At 60.9% G+C, this 7522-nt stretch overlaps 1 pseudogene; it reads right to left on the reverse strand.

The window, feature by feature from the left end:
- Window positions 1-4099: 4099 nt before the first annotated feature.
- LOC120653796 lies at window positions 4100-5236 on the reverse strand (annotated as a pseudogene).
- Window positions 5237-7522: the final 2286 nt, after the last annotated feature.

Consider the following 7522-nt stretch of genomic DNA (forward strand, 5'->3'; position numbering starts at 1 on the left):
GCCAGGCTCGAGGACCTCACCGACGTGCTGGCGCGTTTGGCGAGGAAGGGGTTGACGGCGGCGGCCGTCATCGCGAACTTTCACCGGCAGAGGGTGATCCCCCTCGTGGAGAGGGCCCTGCCGATTTACCAACTCACCCCCGGAAGCAAGGTCGAGGGCTCGAGGACGTCGAGCAAGCTTCTTTCCCACACCAATGCTGCCCGGAGGGCGAAGTACGCGGTGGCGGATTTTCCCCAAGATCCCGCGGATCTATGGAGGATCAAGATGCGCCCCGAGCCGGGGTATATTTCCCTGGTGAGTTTTGGCTTCGAACTCGTCGTGCGTCGTGTAGCTCCTTTCCCTGACCCTATTTCATGTGTGTTGCACAGGGGTTGAGATGTGGCATTTCAAGGCCCCCGGCCCCAGAACAGCGTCTGATCAATCGCCTCCACGCGGAGAAGATGAAGAGGCGGAAGGACGCGGCGGAGGCAAAGGCCGAGAGGAAGAGAAAAAGGAAGGCGGCGCACGACAAAGCGCGCCAGCTCGCCCGGGCGGAGGGGAAGCCGCGGCCTGCCACACCTGAGTCCTCGGAGGACGACGACGAGGAGGCCTCGGATGCCGAGGACCACGCTCGGAGGAGCGATGGGGAAGGTGCGCGCGCGAGCCCCCCACCGTTCTACCTGTGGGACGAGGAAGAGGGAGCAACCGTGGCGCCAGAGGAGCCGGGGGCCGTAGAGGGGTCCTCGGCTAACCCCTCCCTCGAGGGTGTGGTGCGGGGGTCATCCTCGCCGGCGGCCGGCGAGGGGTCGCCCGCGCCCCAGGTGCGGACCCGCGGCTACGAGGCCGCGGGGGGAGAGGAGTCGTCCGCGTTGGCAGCCTCGAGCCGTCGGGCCGACACGAGGGGAGCGCCATCGGGGCATTCTTCGAGGGACAGCTCGATGCCCCAGGCTCGAAAGAGCGCCACGAGGAAGCGGAGCATGAGTGCTCGATCTGGGTAGGCTTTTTGGATTTCGTTTTTTGTTACGTGTTTGGTAGATTTCTCGATCCTGCTTAACTTGCGTTTCTTGATTTCCAGCCCCGGGGCCGTTCCCAAGGATGCAGTGCGGCTTGCCCCGGTCAAGGCTCTCAAGACCGGGTCTCGCAGCACTCCGCACACGGCGCCGCAGCCCCAGCCCGCCGTGGATCTCGAGGCGGCGGCTGCTAGGCTACGGGAGGCCATGGCCCGAGGGACCCAGGCGGCGCAGCAAGCCCGGGCACAAGAGGAGGGCGACGCTGGCCAGAGTGGCGCAGAAGCGGCTGCTCAGGCGGCCGACGCCGAGGAGACCGGCTAGGGCGGTGCTGGTGGCGCTGCCCAAGCGGCCATGGGAGTTGCGGCCGGTCAGGGCGATGCGGACAGCGCCGCCCGTCCGGTCACAGAAGGAGAAACTGGCGGGGACGCGCAGGAGCGCCCTGCCAGTCAAGCAGCCGAGGAGACCCTCGTCTTCGAGCCCTCGAGGGCCGAGGACGAGGGCCTCACAGAGGACATGGCGCGAGAGGCGCCAGGGGTAGAAGGAGCCCCCATCTCGGAGCCCACCGAGGCCCGGGACGAGGGTACCGTCGCAATAGTGCCCGTGCCAACGGCGCAGGAGGGCGCGATGGCGGTGGTGGAGCTGCCGGACAGCAGCGGGGAGTACGGGGACTCGATGGATATCGACCCCGCTGCTGCGGCGAGCGCCGCCGCACACATCGTCGAGTTCGCGTCGGCCAGTGCGGGCGTGCTCGAAGCGGGGGCGTCCGAGGGGAGCCACCTCGGGGTGATCGTCCCGTCCGGTGTCCCCTCAGAGTTCCTTCGCAAGGAGCAGGAGGAGGAGGAGGCCTGGAACAAGCAGATGGGCGTTGGGCGCGAGATCTTGCAGGCCCTCGACCGCGCCTATCAGCTCCATCAGAATGCAGATTACCAGGTCAGCCAGGTAAGTATTTCCCCCCGGAAATTGCTCGGATTGGTTTTAACTTTTCGCGCGTCTTCACCCACGCCGTCCCCCTTTGCAGCAGCTGAGGGAAATCTCGCGCGAGAAGAGCGCCGAGATGAACCGACTGTACTCCCAGATGAGCCAGCTCGGGCAGCACAACGCCGAGCTAGTGCTCAAAAACATCGATGCCAACACAAAAATGGCCGATCTGGGAGCGCGTCAGCGGGCGCTGGAGGAGGAGCTGGCGCGGGTTGCTAGGGAGCGGGACGTCCAGAGGGCGGCAGCGGAGGAGAAGGCCCGAGAGGCCGAGGCACAAGCTGCCGAGCTGCAGCGCCTTCGGACGGCGCTCGAGGAGAGGGCTCGCGAGGCGGAGGGGCAGAGCGCTGAGCTGCAGCGCCTCAGCGCGGCGCTCGAGCAGCAGAAGGGCGAGCTCCTCCATAAAGAGGTGGCCGTGGTCGCGCTCACCGGGGCGCTGCGGGAAAAGGGCGAGGCCCTCGAGGGGAAGGAGGTGGCCCTTCAGAACATGGGGGCCGTCCTTAGAGAAAAGGAAGCCTCCTTGTCCTCGCTCGAAGAGGCCGCCCGTATCCAGAGGGAGGAAGCGCAGAAGAACCTGGCGGGTGAGTACCTTCGATTTTTCGTTGATTTGTTACTTTTCGTAACTGACGTTGATTTCCTTTGCTCAGAGCTGAGGCAGAAGGTGGCGGACGAGACCACGGTGAAGGAAGCGGTCCATACCGCGCTCACGGCGGCACAGATGGAGTTTGCGGAGCTGGAACAGACCGCCATGAGTGTGTGTCAAGAGCTCGAGGGGGAGGGTGCCGTCTCGGGCAGTTCAGTGATCAGCCGCCTGCGCGCGCTGGGTGGCCGGATAGCCGAACACGCCAAGAGCACCTTCCGCCTTGGTGTCCTGCGGGCTCTCGCCGTGGCCTCGACGCACTACCTCATGGATCTCCAGAGGGTGTCGTCGGGGTACGTTGTTCCCGATGATGCGGATGCGGACGCCGCGTCGGTCATCATGGACGAAGCCGATGCAGCCGCAGAGGAGTTCGCCACCGTTCTTGCCGAGAAGCTCGAAGCGGACATCCCTCCCATCGCCGAGTTCGACGCCCCTGAGGGCCCGCGAGGGGGGGATGGTAGCCTGTTGGAAAGTTGGGCCTCGAAGCCCATTGTAGATAGATTAGTGTTTATCATAGTCGTGTCTTGTAATCGCACCTTATAAATATAAGAGATTTGTTTTCGTAATTTGAATGTGTGGCCCGTCGAGGCCTTGTGTGATCGAGCCTGTGTTCCTTTACTTTATTTCTGTGTTCTTCGTATGCAACTTAGATAAACATCTGCGAGGAAGTTCGCGTTCATAAGCAACGTAGGCGTAGGGTGGTGAGGGGGGTGCCGTATCCCGGAGGCGTAGGCGGCCCCACGACTCAGCCAGCCCCGTACCGTAGTTGCTTACGCCTCGCGTCCGTTTTTTCCAAGGATACGAGAAGCTTAGGGTCGAGACGGAAATATTTCGAAAAAACATTGGCGACTTTTTGGGGACGTTCGGGGGTTCCCCCCGTAGTAGCCCCCGAGGGAGGCTCGGCTTTGCCGAGGGTAAAGCCGAGCGTACCTCAATGTTCGTGCGCGCCCGAGCCCTCGAGGGTCGGGAAGGTTCCCAAAAAGTGATAAGTGAAGGGTGCTTCCTTATTATTTCGGGAAATTGAAAATGCGATTACGAACAATACAGAAATAGCTTGAAATGCTTAAGGATAGAAACGACGTAGCTGTTGTATGTTCCAAGCGTTGGTGAGGACTTCGCCGTTCTCGTTTGCCAGCTTGTACGTGCCGGGCTTGAGTACCTCGGCGATTATGTACGGTCCTTCCCATGGGGGGGAGAGCTTGTGGCTGCCCCTGTTGTCCTGTCGAAGCCTCAGCACCAAGTCCCCTTCGTTGAGATCTCGGCGCCGGACTCTCTGCGCTTGGTACCTTCGTAGGGACTGCTGGTAGCGCGCGGAATGCAGGAGTGCCACGTCTCGAGCCTCGTCCACTTGGTCCAGCGAGTCTTCGCGAGCTCGCTGGTTTCGCTGCTCTTGATATGCCTTGAGCCTTGGCGATCCATATTCCAAGTCGGTGGGGAGGATGGCCTCGGCGCCATAGACGAGGAAGAACGGAGAGAAACCCGTAGCTCTGCTCGGGGTCGTCCTTAGGCTCCAGATGACCGAGGGTAGCTCTGTGAGCCACCTTCGGCCGAACTTGTTCAGTTTGTTGAAGATCCTCGGCTTTAGTCCTTGGAGGATCATGCCATTGGCACGCTCCACTTGCCCGTTCGTCTGTGGGTGTGCCACAGCTGACCAGTCCACACGTATGTGGAAGCTGTCGCAGAACGCCAAGAACTTCTTGCCTGTGAACTGGGTGCCGTTGTCGGTGATGATCGAGTTCGGGACCCCGAACCTAACGACGATGTCGGTGAAGAATTGGACTGCTTGCTCGGATTTGATCTTGCCGATGGGTCGAGCCTCGATCCATTTGGAGAACTTGTCAACCGCCACCAGCAAGTGGGTGAAGCCCCCGGGCGCCCTCTTCAACGGACCGACGAGGTCCAGCCCCCACATGGCGAACGGCCACGTGATGGGGATGGTCTGCAGAGCATGGGCTGGGAGGTGTGTTTTTCGGGCGTAGAACTGGCATCCCTCGCAAGTCCGCACAACGTCAGTGGCGTCGGCGACCGCGGTGGGCCAGTAAAAGCCTTGCCGAAACGCGTTACCCACGAGGGTGCGTGGCGCGGCATGGTGGCCGCAGATGCCAGCATGGATGTCGCGGATCAGCTCCTTGCCCTCGGGGATGGGAATGCATCGTTGCAGGACACCCGAGGGGCTGCGCTTGTGTAGCCCGTTGTCGATTAGAACGAAGGACTTGGCCCGCCTGGCAAGGCGTCGCGCCTGAGCGCGGTCCGAGGGTAGGACCCCTCGAACCATCCAGTCGAGGTACTAAACGCGCCAGTCTCGCGAAGCGGGGGCCTCGTCAACTTCCATTGCTTCGGCCTCGTCCGCGGAGGTTGTCCCGAAGTCAGTATCCATGGGCCCGACCCCGTCCGCCGGGGGGTTCCCGCCGGATCGTCCGGCGGACGAGGGGCCTGACTCCGTCGGTTGCTTGAACTCGACGGAGGGCCTGGGGATGTCGTGAGCGAAGATGTTCGGGGGGACGGTGGTCCGCCCCGAGGCTATCTTGGCCAGTTCGTCCGCGTCCTCGTTGTACTTGCGCGGGACGTGATTGAGCTCGAGGCCGTCGAATTTGTCCTCGAGGCGGCGTACTGCGTTGCAGTACGCCTCCATCTTCGGGTCGTGACAGCTAGACTCCTTTATTACTTGGTCGACGACGAGCTGAGAGTCACCGCGCGCGTCGAGGCATTTGACGCCGAGCTCGATGGCGATGCGGAGGCCACCGAGGAGGGCCTCATACTCTGCCATATTGTTCGAAGCAGGGAAATGCAAGCAGATTACGTACCGCATGTGTTCTCCGAGGGGTGAGATGAAAAGGAGGCCGGCACCGGTGCCGGTTTTCATCACCGACCCGTCGAAGTACATAGTCCAGCATTTGGCGATTCTGCCCTCGGCTTCCACTCAGCCACGAAGTCGGCCAAGATTTGGGACTTGATCGCCTTGCGGGGGGCGTAGGTGAGTGTCTCCCCCATCAGCTCCACAGACCATTTGGCGATTCTGCCCTCGGCTTCCCGGTTGTGGGCTATCTCTCCCAAGGGGAAAGACGAGACCACGGTGACGGGGTGGGCCTCGAAGTAGTGGCGCAGCTTGCGTCGAGCCAACACTACTGCGTAGAGCAGCTTCTGAATCTGCGGATAGCGTGTCTTGGTTTCAGACAACACCTCGCTGATATAGTACACCGGCCGCTGGACGGGCAGAGCCTGACCCTCCTCTTGTCTTTCAACAACGATCACCGCGCTGACCACTTGGGTCGTCACAGCTACGTATAGATAGAGGGGCTCGCCGTCCGTGGGTGGTGTAAGAATGGGACCACGGGTGAGCGATGCCTTCAGCCTTTCGAGGGCTTCTTGAGTTTCGGGGGTCCACGTGAAGCGCTCGGTTTTCCTCAAGAGTCGATACAGGGGTAAGCCTTTCTCGCCGAGGCGCGAGATAAAACGGCTAAGGGACGCTAGGCATCCCATGACCCTCTGTACCCCCTTTAGGTCTCGGATCGGTCCCATCCGAGTGATGGCCGAGACTTTGTCAGGGTTGGGTTCGATGCCCCGCTGGGAGACAATGAAGCCCAAGAGCATGCCTCGAGGCACCCCGAACACGCACTTCTCGGGGTTAAGTTTTACCCCTTTGGCTCGTAGGCAATCGAATGCGATCATGATATCAGCAACCAGGTCGTTCGCCTTCCTGGTTTTGACAACGATGTCATCGACATATGCCTCTACGCTCCGCCCGAGCTGGTCTCCGAAAACGTGGAGCATACACCGTTGATAGGTGGCTCCGGCGTTTCTGAGGCCAAAGGGCATCGTAACGTAGCAGTACATGCCGAAAGGTGTGATAAAAGAAGTCGCGAGCTGGTCGGACTCTTTCATCTTGATTTGGTGGTAACCGGAGTAAGCATCAAGAAAGGATAAGAGCTCACATCCCGCAGTAGTATCTACAATCTGATCGATTCGTGGCAAAGGAAAGGGATCCTTCGGACATGTCTTATTTAGACTAGTGTAATCCACACACATCCTCCAATTTCCACTCTTTTTCTTTACTAATACTGGATTAGCTAGCCACTCGGGATGGAATACCTCTTTGATGAATCCGGCCGCCAGAAGTTTCTGCAACTCCTCGCCGATCGCCCGGCGCTTGAGCTCGTCGAAGCGTCGTAGGCGTTGCTTCACTGGCTTGGAGTTGGGTTGGACATCAAGAGAGTGCTCGGCGACCTCCCTCGGTATGCCAGGCATGTCCGAGGGGCTCCACGCAAAGATATCTGCGTTGGCGCGGAGGAAATCGACGAGCACCACTTCCTATTTGTCGTCGAGGGTGGCGCTGATCTGCAACGCCTTGCCGTCGGAGTGGCTCGGGTCGAGGGGCACCTTCTTGATACCCTCGGCGGGTTCGAAACTCCCGGCATGTCGGTGCGTGGAATCCAAGGCCTCGCTTGCCATTTTGTCGAGGGTGGCTGCGAGGGCCTCGTCTTCCGCTTGAGCTTCCGCGCGCTCAACGCACTCGACGTCGCACTCGTAGGCGTGCTCGAACGAAGAGCCGATGGTGATGACGCCCTTTGGTCCCGGCATTTTGAGCTTGAGGTAGGTGTAGTTGGGGACGGCCATGAACTTGGCGTAGCAAGGACGACCAAGGATGGCATGGTAGGATCCTCGAAACCCCACCACCTCAAAGGTGAGTATCTCCTTGCGGAAGTTGGCTGCCGTGCCGAAGCAGACAGGCAGATCGATCTGGCCGAGGGGTTGGACCCGCTTCCCCGGTGCAACGCCGTGGAACGGTGACTTGCTGGGGCGTAGCTTGTCCAGTCCGATCCCCATGAGCTCCAAGGTGGGGGCGTACATGATGTTGAGGCTGCTGCCTCCGTCCATGAGCACCTTGGAGAAGCGGGTGTTGCCGATGATGGGGTCGACA

The sequence above is a fragment of the Panicum virgatum genome, chromosome 1N (genome assembly GCF_016808335.1).
Source record: "Panicum virgatum strain AP13 chromosome 1N, P.virgatum_v5, whole genome shotgun sequence".
Lineage (NCBI taxonomy): Eukaryota > Viridiplantae > Streptophyta > Magnoliopsida > Poales > Poaceae > Panicum > Panicum virgatum.